At 40.2% G+C, this 16,899-nt stretch overlaps 1 pseudogene; it reads left to right on the top strand.

The window, feature by feature from the left end:
- The first annotated feature begins 826 nt into the window (after positions 1 to 826).
- LOC101145185 (ADP/ATP translocase 2-like) lies at positions 827 to 14,477 on the top strand (annotated as a pseudogene).
- Positions 14,478 to 16,899: the final 2,422 nt, after the last annotated feature.

Here is a 16,899-nt window from a genome sequence, read left to right as displayed (position 1 = left end):
AAAACAAAATGCAACTATTAAGAAAATTGAATTCATACTTTTAAAAAATTACAAAAAAGAAATTCCCAGGCACAGAGGGTTGCACTGGAAAATTCTATCAAACATTAAAAGAGAATTACCAAAAATTCTACACAATCTTTTTCAGCAAATAAGACAAGAAGGAATACTTTTCCATTTATTTTATGAAATGAGTATTACTGTGATACCAAAACCAGATGAAGACAGAGAAAAAAGAAAACTACAGATGAATATTCCTCATAAGTATACAAGCAAAAATCCTCAACAAAATATTAGCAATTAGAATTCAACAATATAGGGAACAGGCCAGGTGCTGTGGCTCACGCCTGTAATCCCAATACTTTGGGAGGTGGAGGCGAGCAGATAACTTGAGGTCAGGTGTTCGAGACCAGGCCGGCCAACATGGTGAAATCCTGTCTCTATTAAAAATAAAAATAAAAATAAAAATAAATTAGCGGGGTGTGCTGGTGCGGGCCTGTAATCCTAGCTACTTTGTAGGCTGAGGCAGGAGAATTGCTTGAACCCGGGAGGTGGAGGTTGCACTGAGCTGAGATCGCGCCACTGCACTCCAGCCTGGGCGACAGAGTGAGACTCTGTCTCGAAAATAAAAGAAAAAGAAAAAAATGTATACGAAAAAAATTATAGATTATGATCAAAGAGGGTTTATTCCAGGGATGCAGGGCTGGTTCAATATTCAAAAGTCAATCAGTAATTATCCACCATATTAATATAGACTAAAAAAGAAAAATAACATTATATAAAATCAAGGCAGAATAAACAGTTTATAATATTTTTGTATTTATTCGTAATGAAAATTTCCGCCCTGCAGCCCCAGAGTCAAAGCCGGTTCCTGCCCAGTCCCATTCCGCAGCCGCCTGCCTCCTCTTCCTTTCAACATAACAGGTGCCGCTGTGTCCTTGCCAAGGACTTCCTGGCAGGTGGAGTGACCGTGGCCATCTCCAAGACGGCGGTAGCACCCACAGAGGGGTCAAGCTGCTGCTGCAGGTGCAGAGTGCCAGCAAGCAGATCACTGCAGATAAGCAATACACGGGCATTGTAGACTGCATGGTCCGCATTCCCAAGGAGCAGGAGTCCTGTCCCTCTGGCACGGTAACCTGGCCAATGTCATCAGATACTTCCCTACCCACGCTCTCAACTTCGCCTTCAAAGATAAAAACAAGCAGATCTTCCTGGGGGGTGTGGACAAGAGGATCCAGTTTTGGCACAATTTTGCAGGGAGTCTGGCATCAGGCAGTGCCCCTGGGGCCACATCCTTATGTTTTGTATACCCTCTTGATTTTGCCCGTACCTATCTAGCAGCTGATGTGGGTAAAGCTGGAGATGAAAGGGAATTCCGAGGCCTTGGTGACTGCCTGGTTAAGATCTACAAATCTGATGGGATTAAAGGCCTGTACCAAGGCTCCAACGGGTCTGTGCAGGGTATTATCATCTACTGAGCTGCCTGCTTCGCTGTCTATGACACTGCAAGGAGAATGCTTCCAGATTCCAGGAACACTCACATGTCATCAGCCGTATGACCGAAGTCTGTCACTGCTGTTGCTGGGTTGACTTCCTATCCATTTGACACTGTTCGCCACGGAATGATGATGCAGTCAGGGTGCAGCTGACATCATGTACACAGGCACGCTTCACTGCTGGAGGAAGATTGCTCCTGATGAAGAAGGCAGAGCTTTTTTCAAGGGTGCATGGTCCAATGTTCTCAGAGGCATGGGTGGTGCATTTGTGCTTGTTTTGTATGATGAAATCAGAAGTACACATAATTTATTTCCTAGGATGCTTCCCCATGTGAACAGGCATGCTGTATTATATAACATATCTTGAGCATTCTTGACAGACTTCTGACTGTCAATTTATCAGTGGCAACTGTTTCCTGGTTGAAAATGGGAAGCAATAATATTCATCTGACCAGTTTTTTCTTAAAGCCATTTCCATGATAATGATGATAGGACTCAATTATATTTTTTATTTCAGTCACTCCTGATAAATAACAAATTTGGAAAAATAAAAATATCTAAAATAAAAGAAAATTTTCAGAACATAGAAATACAGAACTTCCTCAACTTGATTAAAGGACATCTACAAAACACCTACAGCAAATATTGTAGTCAATGTTGAAAGACTGAATTTTCCCCCTAAGACGAGAAACAAAACAAGCATACCTACTCTCATCACTCTTACTCAACACAGTACGAGAAGTTCTAGTCAGCAGAATAAGACATAAAGTAGAAAAGACAAACAGATTGAAAAGGAAGCAATAAACCTGCCCTTATTTACAGGTGATGTGACTTTCTACAAAGAAAATTTCAAGTAATTTAAAAACAAAAACAAAAAACATAACCAAAAAACCTTCATAGTTTTTTGTATATGTGTTTGCAAATAATATTTTCTTCCACGCCATAATTTGTTTTTTTTTCTCTTTTCAGGATCTTTTGCTAAGCAAAAGTTTTAGTTTCAATGAATTCTGATTTTTCCATTTTCCTTTTATGTACTGTGCTTTTGGTATAAAGTCAAAGAACTCTTTAGGCTTAGCCCTAAATTCTGAAGATTTCCGTAATTTTCTTTTTCTAAAAATTTACACATCTACCTTTTACATGTAAGTTCGTGACTCATTTTGAGTTAATTTTCTATAAGATGTGATATTTGGGTGAATAAGTGAATTCAGCAAGATAAAGAACAAATTATATTTCCATACACTGGCAATGAATACATGGACACCAAAAATTAAGATAGAAAGCGCCATTTACAACCACTCAAAAAAATGAAATACTTAGGTGTAAATCTAGAAAACATTTATATGTGCTGACAACTACAGAATGCTGATGAAGAAATCAAGATCCAGATAAATGGAAAGACATTCTGTGTTCATAGATTGAAAGACTCAACAGAGTAAAGATATTTATTCTCCCCAAATTGATGTGCAGGTTTGGTAAGATTCCTATCAAAAGCCCAGAACAATTTTTATTCATACAGGTAAGATCACTGTAAAATTTCTATGAACAAGCAAAAAACGGAAATAACAAAAACAGTTTTTAAAATGAAGAATAAAGTGAGACGAATCAGTCTCACTTTATTTCAATCTCAAGACTTTATATAGCTACAGTAATCAAGGCTGTGATACTGGCAAAGGGATAGACATGTAAATAAACAGAACAGAATAGTGAACTAAAAAAAAAAAAGATGCTCATAAATATGCCTAACTGATTTTTGGAGCAACTGGATATCTGTAGGCAAAAACAATGTACCTTGATCTATTCTCACATCTTATACAAAATTAATGAATCATAGACTTGAATGTAAAATGTAGATGTGCAAATTTTTAGAAAAAAATTAAGGAAATCTTCAAGATCTAGGACTAAGCAAAAAGACGATACCAAAAGCACAGGACATGAAAGGAAAAATTGAAAATTGAACTTCATCAAAACTAAAACTTTTTCTCGCTTTGCCAGTGATCCTGAAAAGATGGGGAAAAAGCAAATTAGAGAGTGGGAGAAAATATTTGCAAAACACATGTACAGCACAGAAATAATATCTAGAACATAAAAGGAACTCTGAAAACCCCACAGTAAAAACCAAAAATCCAATTAGAAAATTGGCAAAAGACAAAAACAGACATTTTACTGATGGCAAATAAGCATATGAAAAGATCCTCAATAAGTTAGTCATTAGAGAAGTGTAAAGTAAAATCACTTGGCATCGCTATATACCTGTTAAAATGGCTACAAAAAAAAAAAAAAAAAAAGGACACCAAAAGCTGCCAAGGATGCAGAGACAGTTGACCACTCACGCAGAGCTGGTGGGAATGTAAGCTGCTACAGCCACTCGGAAAACAGTTTGAAACAGTTTGGCAGTTTCTTAAACACAGACACACACACACACACACACACACACACTTATATGACCTAGCAATTCCTGTTTTGGGCATTGATCCCAGAGAGATGAAGACTGTGTACATAACCACCTATACAAGGATGTTTATAGCAACTTGATTCATAAGAGACAAAAACTGGAAATAACCCAGTTGTCCTTCAGCAAGTGAATGGTTAAACTGTGGTACATCCATATCATAGAGCACTATCCAGCAATCAAAAGGAGTGAACCACCAATACATTAACGAACCTGGCTGAATCTTCAGGGAACCATGAATGAGGGAGGGGGAAGCCAATCCCAAAAGGTTCCCGTGCTAGATGATTCCATTTACATAACATTCTTGAAATGACAACATGATAGAAAAGCAGGCTAGATTAATGGTTGTCAGGGTTCGGGAGGGGTGGGGGCAGGTGGACAGTGGGGTAGGCTATAACCGGGCCACATGACAGATGCTTGTGGTCTTGGGAATGTTGTGTCTCCACTGCATCCATGTTAATATCCTGGTTGTGCTATTCCACTGTAGTTTTGCACAGCGTTACCATTGGGGAAAACTTACTAGATAGAGTACCTGGGATCTCCCTGTATTGTTTCTTAAAACTACATGTGAACTTACCATTATCTCAAAACAAAAAGTTTAATCAAAAAACAGTAAAGTTGGGCAAAACATTTTTCTCTTCACCATCTTCAAGCTCTTCGATTTATTCGAAGACCTTTTCAAAGTCAGATCAAATACAGATGGTAAATAGACAATGGGGAATGAGACTCTGGACACTTTGGAAAATATTTTAAAAATTATTGACCAACATTTTATTTCTTGCTCAGGACTAATTTATGTTTTACTTTTTAAGAGACAGGTTCTTGTTCTCTCACCCCAGCTAGAGAGCTGTGATGTGATCGCACCTTATGGCAGCCTCGATCTCCTGGGCTCAAGCAGTCTTTCCTCAGCCTCTTGAAGTGCTGGGATTACAGGAGTGAGCAACCATACTGTGTCCAGAATTGGTGGGTTCTTGGTCTCACTGACTTCAAGAATGAAGCCGCAGACCCTCGCGGTGAGTGTTACAGCTCTCAACGCGGCGCGTCTGCAGTTGTTCGTTCTTTCTGGTGGGCTCGTGGTCTCGCTGGCTTCGGGAGCGAAGCTGCAGACCTTCGCGGTGAGTGTTACAGCTCATGAAGGCAGTGTGGACCCAAAGAGTGAGCAGCACCAAGATTTATCGCAAAGAGCGAAATAACAAAGCTTCCATGGTGTGAAAGAGAACCCCAGCGGGTTGCCACTGCTGGCTCGGGCAGCCTGCTTTTATTCTCTTATCTGGCCCCACCCATGTCTTGCTGATTGGTAGAGCCGAGTGGCCTGTTTTGACAGGGCGCTGATTGGTGCGTTTACAATCCCCGAGCTAGACACAAAGGTTCTCCACGTCCCCATCAGATTAGCTAGATACAGAGTGTCGATTGGTGCACTCACAAACCCTGAGCTAGACACAGGGTGCTGATTGGTGCACTCACAAACCCTGAGCTAGACACAGGGTGCTGATTGGTGTATTTACAATCCCTGAGCTAGACATAAAGGTTCTCCACGTCCCACCAGACTCAGGAGCCCAGTTGGCTTCACCCAGTGGATCCCGCACCAGGGCTACAGGTGGAGCTGCCTGCCAGTCCCGCGCCGTGTGCCCGCACTCCTCAGCCCTTGGGTGGTCGATGGGACTGGGTGCCGTGGAGCAGGGGGTGGGGCTCGTCGGGGAGGCTCGGGCTGCACAGGAACCCACGGAGTGGGTGGGAGGCTCAGGCATGGCGGGCTGCAGGTCCCGAGCCCTGCCCGGCGGGAAGGCAGCTAAGGCCCGGCAAGAAATCGAGCGCACCGCCAGTGGGCTGGCACTGCTGGGGGACCCAGTACACCCTCCGCAGCCACTGGCCTGGATGCTAAGCCCCTCATTGCCCGGGGCCAGCAGGGCCGGCTGGCTGCTCCGATTGTGGGGCCGCCAAGCCCACGCCCACCCGGAACTCCAGCTGGCCCGCAAGCGCCGCGCACAGCCCCGGTTCCCGTCCGCGCCTCTCCCTCCACACCTCCCTGCAAGCTGAGGGAGGCGGCTCCGGTCTTGGCCAGCCCAGAAAGGGGCTCCCACGGTGCAGCGGTGGGCTGAAGGGCTCCTCAAGTGCCGCCAAAGTGGGAGCCCAGGCAGAGGAGGCACCAGGAGCGAGCCAGGGCTGTGAGGACTGCCAGCACGCTGTCACCTCTCAATGCCAGGCTACTTTTTTTACTTTTTGTAGAGACAGAGTCTTGCTATGTTGCCCAGACTGGTCCTCCTGCCTCAGCCTCCTGCATATGACTTATTTGTCTTTGCAAAGTATAACTACCACCACTTGACTGACTTTTAGGAGTGCTGTGCTGTGCTAAGCACTTCATAATTTATCTCAGTCAATCCTGTGCTATGTCTGAGATAAGTAATTGTGCCTAATTTGCAAAGAAGAAATGATTCTCTCAAAGGAAAGTGATTGTTAACCAAAAACTGGAGAGTGATGAGTCCAGAATGTAAACTCATGCTTTTCTCATTGCAATTTCACTACATCATGCTGTTCCCTCTGTATGACATGTTGATGTTGTGCTCCTCCTGGAAAACTCCTATCTGGCTCAACTATAATTACTCCTGTTAATTCTTTCCTAACTGAGGCAGAAGTAATCACTCTTGGTTACTGTCCTGATTCTTTGTATGTACATATTTCAAAGCACTTTTTACCCTCCTGCAACTGTTTATCTAATTCTTTGTTTTGTTTTGTTTTTGTTTTTGGAGACAGAGTCTTGCCCTGTTGCCCAGGCTGGAGTGCAGTGGTGCAATTCTGGCTCACTGAAACCTCCACCCGCCAGGTTCAAGCAATTGTTCTGCCTCAGCCTCCCAAGTATCTCGGATTACAGGTGCCCACTACCACACCTGGCTAATTTTTGTATTTTAGTAGAGACGGGGTTTCACTATGTTGGTCAGGCTGGTCTCGAACTCCTGACCTTGTGATCCACCCGCTTCGGCCTCCCAAAGTGTTGGGATTACAGGCATGAGTCACTGTGCCCAGCCTGTTTATCTAATTCGTATAGGAGAATCAGAGTTCCTGTAGGGCTGGTACCTAGTCCCTTTCTTTTAGTTGCGTTGCTAAACGTTACAGCGTAGTATACATTTGTAAGTTCACAAGAAATGTTTGTTATTTGAAAAAGAGTAAATGGTGAAAACTTTTTCACAAACCAGATAGAATAGAATCCAGACTCTACATACGTGAAATATAAAATCAGGGCAAACACACGCCTGCGTGTTCATTAGGCTGCGTCTATGTATTTCCTATGAGTGATAGTCCCCCAAATAAACTTTGGATATTTCCACTTATTTGATGGACTCTGAGTGTGTGTGTGTGTGAATGTATGTGTGTGTTAATGTAAACCAAGCTACAAATCAGTAGATAGAACCATGTTATTTTTTATTTGAAACATCATAAATAGCCAAGCTTACGCAGAAAGGGGATAAGTTGCATCCTTTACTCCCAGTCCCATCTGAAGAGTTCGGTACAGCAAACGTGTACCAGGCTAGCTGGTTGACATAGTGATGCACAAGGCACAGTTCTCACATTCAAGAGTGGTGAGTGACAGGAGCCCTTGGAAACATGCTTGAGAGTCATGCCCAAATATTCAAGTCCACATCAATAAGGGTGAGCAGACGGCTTGGAAAGGTGGGAGCACGATCACAAACTGCAGCTTGGCCAGTCCAAGCTGGGCACACCTGCCGCGTGCACGCCTCACTGGAATTCAATAATGATAAGCAAGGCAATCCTTCCAGTGAACGCAAGTAAACATATACATAAATAGGAATCGTGTGACTGTATACGGTGCCTACATGTGGTAAGCATTCCGTAGTATTGCTGTTGCATTGAGATATTTCCATTGTGCCATTCTGAGTGGTAGACGTGTAGAAAACTTGGGGAGCAGTGGCATTGCAAGGGGTGGCTTAATCACTGCCTATCTTAAACAAAGATCTTTCTTTATTTAAGACTGTGATTATCTCTAAATGAAAGGGAACGCTTCCCAGCTACCCTTCATCACGTTCAGCGTTGCAAAATTTGTTGTTGTTGTTGTTAGGAATTGGGAGCCGTGAATAATGCCAAGTGCCTACCTAAGAGCCAGTCTGGAGATGTTTATTTTTGGCAGAAGTTCAGGCTGGATATTCTAAAGAGTGCTTTTCCTGAAAAACATCTACGTCCTCCATACAACATGTTTATTTTTCTTTTGTGCATTTCTGAGCTCACCGGAAATCAGAGAAATATCAAAGGGGGCAATTACAAAATAAAGAAAATATATTTTTATTGTAATAACTTGAATTAAAATCAGGGCCCTAAGTACTAAGTATTAGTCACATAAACTATTATTCAGTAGGTATTATTCACAGAAAAGTATCTATCAATCACTAGGTATTATTCACAGAAAAGTATCATTCACTAGGTATTATTCACATAAAATATCATTCACTAGGTATTATTCACATAAAATATCATTCACTAGGTATTATTCACAGAAAAGCTTGATTTCCCTGAGGGCCAGATGCCAGCAGCAATCCAGAGGCAGCAGGGCCATGGGCAGGGGAGGGGGACCCCACAAAGGCGCTGAAGTGGCTCTAGCTCAGACATGCTCCCTGGCTCCCAGCAGAAGAAAATTCAATTCCTCTCTGCAGAAAAGTATTTTTAACCTCTTAGTGTCTTTAGATATTTTATTAAGACAAGTATTTTTGCCATTAAAATGGTTGAATCTATAGTCAAAATTGTTTGTACAGAGAAATCAGCAGGCCCAGGTGGCTTTACAAGTAAAACATATTAAAAAAGCAAGACACCCAGAAAGACAATTAGTGAGAGATGTTTGAAACCGCTATGGAGAACAAAAAAAAAAAAAAACTATACTGAAAGATAATGATAAAGACAAAAGAAATGAAGAGATTCTATAATATGTTCAGGGATGGAAAGAATCAATATTACCAAGTTTGCGACAGTACAATCGATAGTATAGGCTGGACTCAATCCAATTCCAGTCAAACTCCCATAGATTCTTTTCTTTCTTCTGCCACTTTTGACAAACATGACAAAAATATGATTCTAAAGTTAACATGGAATAACAAACATATAATAGACAGGACTCTGTTGAGACTCTGAGAGCAGTTCTTGGCGGATATCAACACAGGCTGTAAAGCAATGTTAGTTAAGGCACGGGCAGTAGGATCCACAAACTGAACGGAGGAACGAAATCACAAGTCGAGAAATAGACCCTCACAGATAGAGAAAACTGAAATAAGACAGCAGTGGTGACATTGCCTGTAACTGAGGAAAAGATCAGGTTTCCAAAAGATCAGGTGGGGACAGTTGGTCATCCATGTGAGGAAAAGCTGGATCCCTACTATTACCACACACTAAAGTAAATTCCTGATGGGTTAAAGACTTAAATGGAAAACAAAACCCTCTTTACATGTTTTAGAAAAACAATTTTATAAACTTAATAGTGAAGAAGGATTTTTAATATGACCTAAAAGTATTAACCATAAAAGACTGTTCACTATATGAAATATTTGAGTACATGAAAATGCTTTAGGCCGGGTGCAGTGGCTCACGCCTGTAATCCCAGCACTTTGGGAGGCCGAGATTAGTGGATCACCTGAGGTCAGGAGTTCAAGACCAGCCTGGGCAACATGGCAAAACCACGTCTCTACTAAAGATACAAAAATTAGCTGGGCGTGGTGGTGGGCGCCTGTAATCCCAGCTACTCGGGAGGCTGAGGCAGGAGAATCGCTTGAACCTGGGAGGCGGAGGTTGCAGTGAGCCAAGATCGCGCCACTGCGCTCCAGCCTGGCGAAGAGAGCAAGACTCTATCTCAAAAAAAAAAAAAAAAAAAAAAAAAAAAAAAGGAAAAGAAAATACTTTAGAAAGAAGATGAAAAGGAAAGCCATAAACTGGGAGAGGATACATACATACACTACATTTGACCGAAAAATCCCTACCTAGCAAAGAAAACAAAAAACAATGGGCAAAAGACATGAAGAATTATTTCAGAGAAGAAAGCCCAAATTACAAATAACCACAAAAAGTAATTTACCCTCATTAGCTTCTCAGGAAATACATCCTGAAATCTCAATGACGTATTATTTTATCAACAGTAGACTGGAAAAAACTAAGATCTGATAACTCAAATTGTCACAACAGCTTTGGAAACCAGTATGGCAGCATTTCATGAGTTTGAATACTTGTCTCGTCCTTAACCCACCAATTTCATACCCAGTTGTAAATACTTACATGGGTGCACAGGAGACAAACATGAAAATTCCATTTATCGTTGTTCACAACAGAAAAAAGTTCTCAACAACCCAAATGTCCACTGATGCAAAAAAAATGCATAAATATTTTGCGCTATTTCACATGATGGAATATGATTTAGCAGAACATGGATAAACTGTTACATAAAATAAAATATCTTAAAAATCAAATATTGAATGAAAAGAGCAATTTGCTGAAGACAGCATACAGCCTGGAAAAATATTTAGTGTAACTTAAAAACAAACAAAGCTAAACAATATAATGTTAGAGATACAGGTAATGTTGGGCTAACTTTTAAAAAATAAACATTTTTAAAAGAGATAATGATAAGCATTACCTCTGGGGGAAAGACAAAGTAATAATATGAAGAAGACACACAGGTAGCTTCAAGGTATTTTGAGAGGGTGAGTTCACAGGTGCTTATTTTATTATTATGCTTCATAATAGGTAACATATAGCTTACTTATGTTCTTTTGCCTATATCAAATATTACAAAATATTTTTAAAGAATTATTATTAAGACATTATTTCTTTAGCCAAACAAATGACTTTGAATCAAGCATATTAAGTGCTTCTGTAACACCTTATTTCCAAATAGCAACAGCAAATGAGGTCGCACCAGATAAAGAAGCCAGGAGACTTGTGTCAAAACCCACTTCACATACGGATTGGCTCTGTGAATGTAGGTGAGTCATGCAACTTCTCTGAATCCCAGTTTGCCATCTATAAAATGAAGATTAAAATAAAATTCTGTCCTGTCAACTTCATAAGCCTATTACAAAGAGGTAATATAATAGTGATTTGAAAATTGTTTAGTGTGAAGGTGCTATTATATTAGTAAGTAAATGTCATCGCCCACGTGTTGTAAAATTTTGATATGCAGCGTTGTAGACATAGAACAGCAAATGGGAGCAACTTCTACAAAGAGTGGCAGCTGGAAACATTTTCTCCCAAAAAGGCGCTGACCGATGACCGTGGAGCATTGAGGAGGGACTCCGGAAAGAAAAACCAGATTATCTTGGTTTCAATGCAAATGTGGGGTCTTTAGGATTTTGAAACCGTTACTGTGACTAATAATAACAGTGGCAGCATATATAATAAAATGAGTCCTGAAGTGAGGTTTAGAGCCACAGCTTGAATTCAACTTTATCACTGATTAGCTTTGTGACCAGGGAAACTCAATCTTTGAGCACCTCTTACTCCACATCTGTAAAGTGTGGCTGATTTTATGAGCACTGATGTTTCTCCAATGCTGATACTATATAATTCCAAGGCTCTGTAGAAATTTGTTTGACAGTGAGCTGAAATGTGCAGTAAAAAAAAAAGACGATCCTCACAAACAACGTCTTGAATGTTTGGCTTTTACAATCTCCTAAGTGGTTTTACATGTCACCTTCTTTCAGACGATCCCAAAATGCCAGCACATTACAGAACATACTATTTGATCATCCTTATAGTGCCGTGTTTCTTTTCAAAACCAATACTGAATACTGAGTTCATCCATCAGTCTGTGCTTGGATACTTGAGGGACATGAAACTATTTCAGAAGAGAGCCGAGTCCCACTGTGAGTGGTTCTTACTAGTAGAAATTATCTTATGAGAACTCTATCTAATGTTATAACCATCTGGAGGCACTTGGCCATCTGCTCCCCATAGAGTTTCATCTGCCCTTTCACACCAGCCCTATGGCCAGGCACTGTTCCTGCTATTTTCCACACGTCATTTGTCCCAGCTCACTCAAGCAGTCTGGACCCGGAGTTCAGGCTCACCCATCACGTTCTGTGTAGTAGGACTTATTTCCAAATCGGTGTACACTTTTAAAAATTAGTAGACTTTATTTTATAGAGCAGTTTTAGATTTGCAGAAAAATTAAGCATAAAATACAGAGGGTTCTTATGTATTCTTCTCCTACCCTTCCAGGTTCTCCTAACATCTTGCATTAGCGGAGGACATTTGTTAAAACTGATGAACATATTGTTACATGATTCTTAGCTAAAATCTGTAGTTTACATTAGGGCTAACTCTTGGTTACATGTAGATGTTATGGGTTTTGACAAATGTATAATGACATACAACCGTCATTATAGCATCATGCTGAATAATTTCACAGCCCTAAAAACCTCGTGTTCCACCCATCCATCCTTTCCTTCCACCTCACAAATCCTAGACAATCACTGATTTTTTTTTTTTTTAGACGGAGTTTCACTCTTGTTGCCCAGGCTGGAGTGCAATAGCACGATCTCAGCTCACCACAACCTCTGCCTCCTGAGTTCAAGCGATTCTCCTGCCTCAGCCTCCCGAGTAGCTGTGATTACAGGCATGCACCACCACATCCAGCTGATTTTTTTGTATTTTTAGTAGAGACAGGGTTTCTCCGTGTTGGTCAATCTAGTCTCGAACTCCCGACCTCAGGTGATCTGCCTGCCTCAGCCTCCCAAAGTGCTGGGATTACAGGCATGAGCCACCGCGCCTGGCCACTGATTTTTTTTTTACTATTTCCATACTTTTGGTTTTTCCAGAATGTCATAGTTGGATTTACACAGCATGCGGCCTTTTCAGATTGGCTTCTTTCTCTTTTTTTTCTTTTTCTTTTTTTCTTTTCTTTTTTTTTTTTTTTTGAGACAGAGTCTCACTCTGTCGCCCAGGCTGGAGTGCAATGGTGCGATCTCGACTCACTGCAATCTCTGCCTCCCAGGTTCAAGTGTTTCCCCTGCCTCAGCCTCCTGGGTACCTGGGATTACAGGTGCATGCCACCATGCCCAGCTAATTTTTGTATTTTTAGTAGAGACGGGGTTTCACCATGTTAGCCAGGATGGTCTCTATCTCCTGACCTTGTGATCCGCCCACCTCTGCCTCCCAAAGTGCTGGGATTACAGGTGTGAGTGCCAGGCTTAGATTGGCTTCTTTCTCTTAGCAATATGCCTTTAAGATTCCCCCATGTCTTTTAATGGCTTGATAGCTTGTTTCTTTTTATTGCTAAATAATATTCCATTACAACCTTGTCCTACAGTTTGTTTATTTATTCTCCTATTGGATAACATCTTAGGTGCTTTCTAGTTTTGGCAATTATGAGTAAAGCATATACAATCTACATTCAGGCTTTTATGTGTGCATAGTTTTTCAGCCCTTTCGGATAAATACCAAGACATGCATTTTCCATGTTATATAGTAAGAGTTTATTTAGTTTTGTAAGGACAAAACAATGAATGAGAGCTCCTGTTGCTTCACATCCTCTCTAGCATTTGGTGGTGTCAGTGTTTTGGATTTTAGCCATTCTAATAGGTATGTAGTGGTGTCTTATTGTTGCTTTAGTTTGCATTTCTCTAATAACATATGATGTTGAGCATCTTTTCATATGCTTATTTGCTACCTGTATATCTTGGATGAGGTATCTGTTCAGATCTTTGGCTCATTTTGTAATTGGGTTGTTTGTTTTCTTATTGTTGAGTTTTAAAAGTTCTTTGTTTGTAATCCCAGCACTTTGGGAGGCCAAGGCGGGAGGATCACGAGGTCAGGGGATCGGGACCATCCTGGCTAACACAGTGAAACCCCGTCTCTACTAAAAATACAAAAAATTAGCCCAGCATTGGTGGCACATGCCTGTAGTCCCAGCTACTCAGGAGGCTGAGGCAGGAGAATCACTTGAACTGGGGAGGTGGAGGTTGTAGTGAGCCGAGATCGCACCACTGCACTCCAGCCTGGCGACAGAGGGAGACTCTGTCTCAAAAAAAAAAAAAAAAAAAAAATAGAGTTCTTAGTGTATTTTGGATTCAAATCCTTTATCAAGTGTGTGTTTTTGCAATGATTTCTATTAGTCTGTGGCATGTCTGTTCATTCTCTTAACAGAGGTTTTTGCAGAGCAGAAGTTTTTGATTTTAATGAAGTCTGACATAATATTTTTCTTTCATGGACCATACTTTTGGTGTTGTATCTGAACAGTCATCGTCATACCCGAGGCCACCTGGATTTTCTCCTATTATCTTCTATGAGTTTCATAGTTTTACATTTTACATTTAGACTTTTGATTCATCTTCAGTTAATTATTTGTGAAATATGTAAGAAATATGTAAACTCTGTCTAATTCATTTCTTATGCATGCAGATATTCCAGAGCCATTTCCTGAAAAGGCTATCCATTCTCCACTGAAACGTCTTTGCGCCCTTTTCAAAGATTGCCTGATGGGATCTGCGCGGGTGTGGGCTGTCCACTCCGTTCCGCTGCTCGATTTGTCTATTTCAAAGATTGCTTGATGGGATCTGTGCGGGTGTGGGCTGTCCACTCTGTTCCGCTGCTCGATTTTTCTATTCTTTCACCAATACCACATTGTCTTGATTACTATAGCTTTACGATAAGTCTTGAAGTTAGGTAATGTCAACTCTTCAACTTGGTTCTTTTCCTTTAATATTGTGTCTAGTCATCTGGATCTTTTGCCTTTCCTTGTAAATTTAGAAGATGGGTCTTGTTAAGGAGCACAGAATGCTCTGGGCATATCTCAAAACGGCTCCCTTTGGGAAGCAAGAGGGGATTTTTCTCTTTTCTCACCATGAGAACCGCAGGGCTTCTGGAGGTAAAACTCACAACAGTGTGCCCCCACCCCAGACCGGGCCCCCTTCTGGCATTTTTAATGCTCAAGCTTATCTACAAGTGCCTTCAAAAATTTGTCAATTGCAGTCTAAGTTTTCCTACCCCGGTACTGGCTCCAGTGGCGGTTGCTGCTCCTGGGCTGTGTTTGAATTAAGCTATAATTCTCTGTGTTTGTCTGTCTGCCTCTCCAATTTTAAGGCTGTGGCATGTCCAGTGACCTCAGTTCTCTGATGGATCCAAGAAAAGTTGCTGGTGTCCAGTTCATTCAGCTTTGTTCCTGTTGTTAGGATGTGAGGGATGATGTCAAGCTCTTTATGTGCTGGACTGGAAATCAGAAGTTCAGAGTACACTTTTGCAAATGAGAGGCATTTCTCAATGAAATAATAAAGCTTATTTTAAAAAATAAAATAACTTTTTCTTTAAAGTATGCTTAGGTATGAACTTAGTACCATTCATATTGCTTCTTTTAATTTGCATTCATTGTTGTTTTACTTTAGTGATTATTAGAACAATGTATTGTTATTAAATAAAATATCATGTGGTATTTTTTTAAAAATAGTCCATATAATTTCACCATTCATCAATAACCATTGTTAATATTTTCATGTATTTCATTCTAGTACAATCTAATTTTCCTTCCTTCCCTCTCTCCCTCCTTCTGTTACTCATTTCTTTCTTTTCACCTACCTATATATTCAAAATGCTTGTTATGGCACATATGTGTATATATATGTGTACGTGTGTATATACACAAGTGTACAATTTAACTTTATTCTAATATGTAATAACCACATTTAATGTAAAATTATATATACATATTATGCATATAAACTAATCTAATTCTATCTATCTATCTATCTATCTATCTATCTATCTATCTATCTATCTATAATTTTAATCTAGTCCTAGATTTGAGTCGAAGTCTTCCTTCTCATTCACACTGATTATCTGGCAGTCAGTGCTCTTGGGATTGAAATTTCAGGCCAGGATGGCATCCCAAATTCTCTGCGTTTCCTCTAAAGATTCCAACTGTGCAAATAATTGCTGAAAGTAAAATGCTTCAAAATGTAAAAATAATGATGTAATTCAGAAAAGTGACTAATTCTACCATTTTATTAAATAAATGGTATTTCATTGAGAATATATTCTATAATTTTACTTTTACCCAAATAGCTCCAAAATATATATTTGCATATATATAGAAAATATATATGCATCTATTATATATAATAATATATATATAATTTATAATGTATATTTTAATATATTTTATATAATTTATATAAAATATAATATATAAATTAGATGCATATATTATATATGTATAATAGATGCATATATATTATATATATAATAGATGCATCTATTTTTATATATAATAGGTGCATCTATATTAATAGATTCATATATATAAAATAGATGCATCTATAACTTAGATGCATGTACATATGCAAATATATGCATCTATTTATTTTTGAAACAGCATCTTGCTCTGTTGCCCAAGCTGGAGTGCAGTGGTGCGATGATAACTCACTGTAGCCTTGACCTCCTGGGCTCAAGCAGCTCTCTTGCCTCAGCTTCCTGAGTAGCTGAGACTACAGGTGAGTGCCACCACACCCAGCTAATTTTTTGCTTTTGTAGAGACAGGGTCTCACTATGTTGCTCAGGCTGGTCTTTTGTAGAGACAGGGTCTCACTATGCTGCCCAGGCTGGTCTTTAACTGGGCTCCAGCGATGCTCCTGCTTCAGCCTGCTGAAATACTGGGATTACAGGTGTGAGCCGCTGCACCCAGCCTTGCATTTGTTTTACTAGAATACTTATGATTTAGTGAAATGTGACCTCTATGACTGTTACAGTAGCTGTTGAATGTGAGCCCACTCCACTCAACACAAGGATTCAGTGGATAAGAAACTCCATCCCTACCAATAAATCCCTTCACAGGTGTTGATGGTGTTATAGCTTGAATTTCTGCTGCCTCAAAAAATGGGGTAAATAGGAAAGCTAAATATCACCAATTTTGTTACAGTGTATGAGCTGAAATAACATCTTCCTTTTTTTTGATTTTCAATATAGAAGAAAAGTAAGAAT

The sequence above is a fragment of the Gorilla gorilla genome, chromosome 3 (assembly GCF_029281585.2).
Source record: "Gorilla gorilla gorilla isolate KB3781 chromosome 3, NHGRI_mGorGor1-v2.1_pri, whole genome shotgun sequence".
Taxonomy (NCBI): domain Eukaryota; kingdom Metazoa; phylum Chordata; class Mammalia; order Primates; family Hominidae; genus Gorilla; species Gorilla gorilla.
The sequence above is the reverse complement of the archived record's forward strand: the minus strand, read 5'-3'. Positions and strand labels throughout refer to the sequence as shown.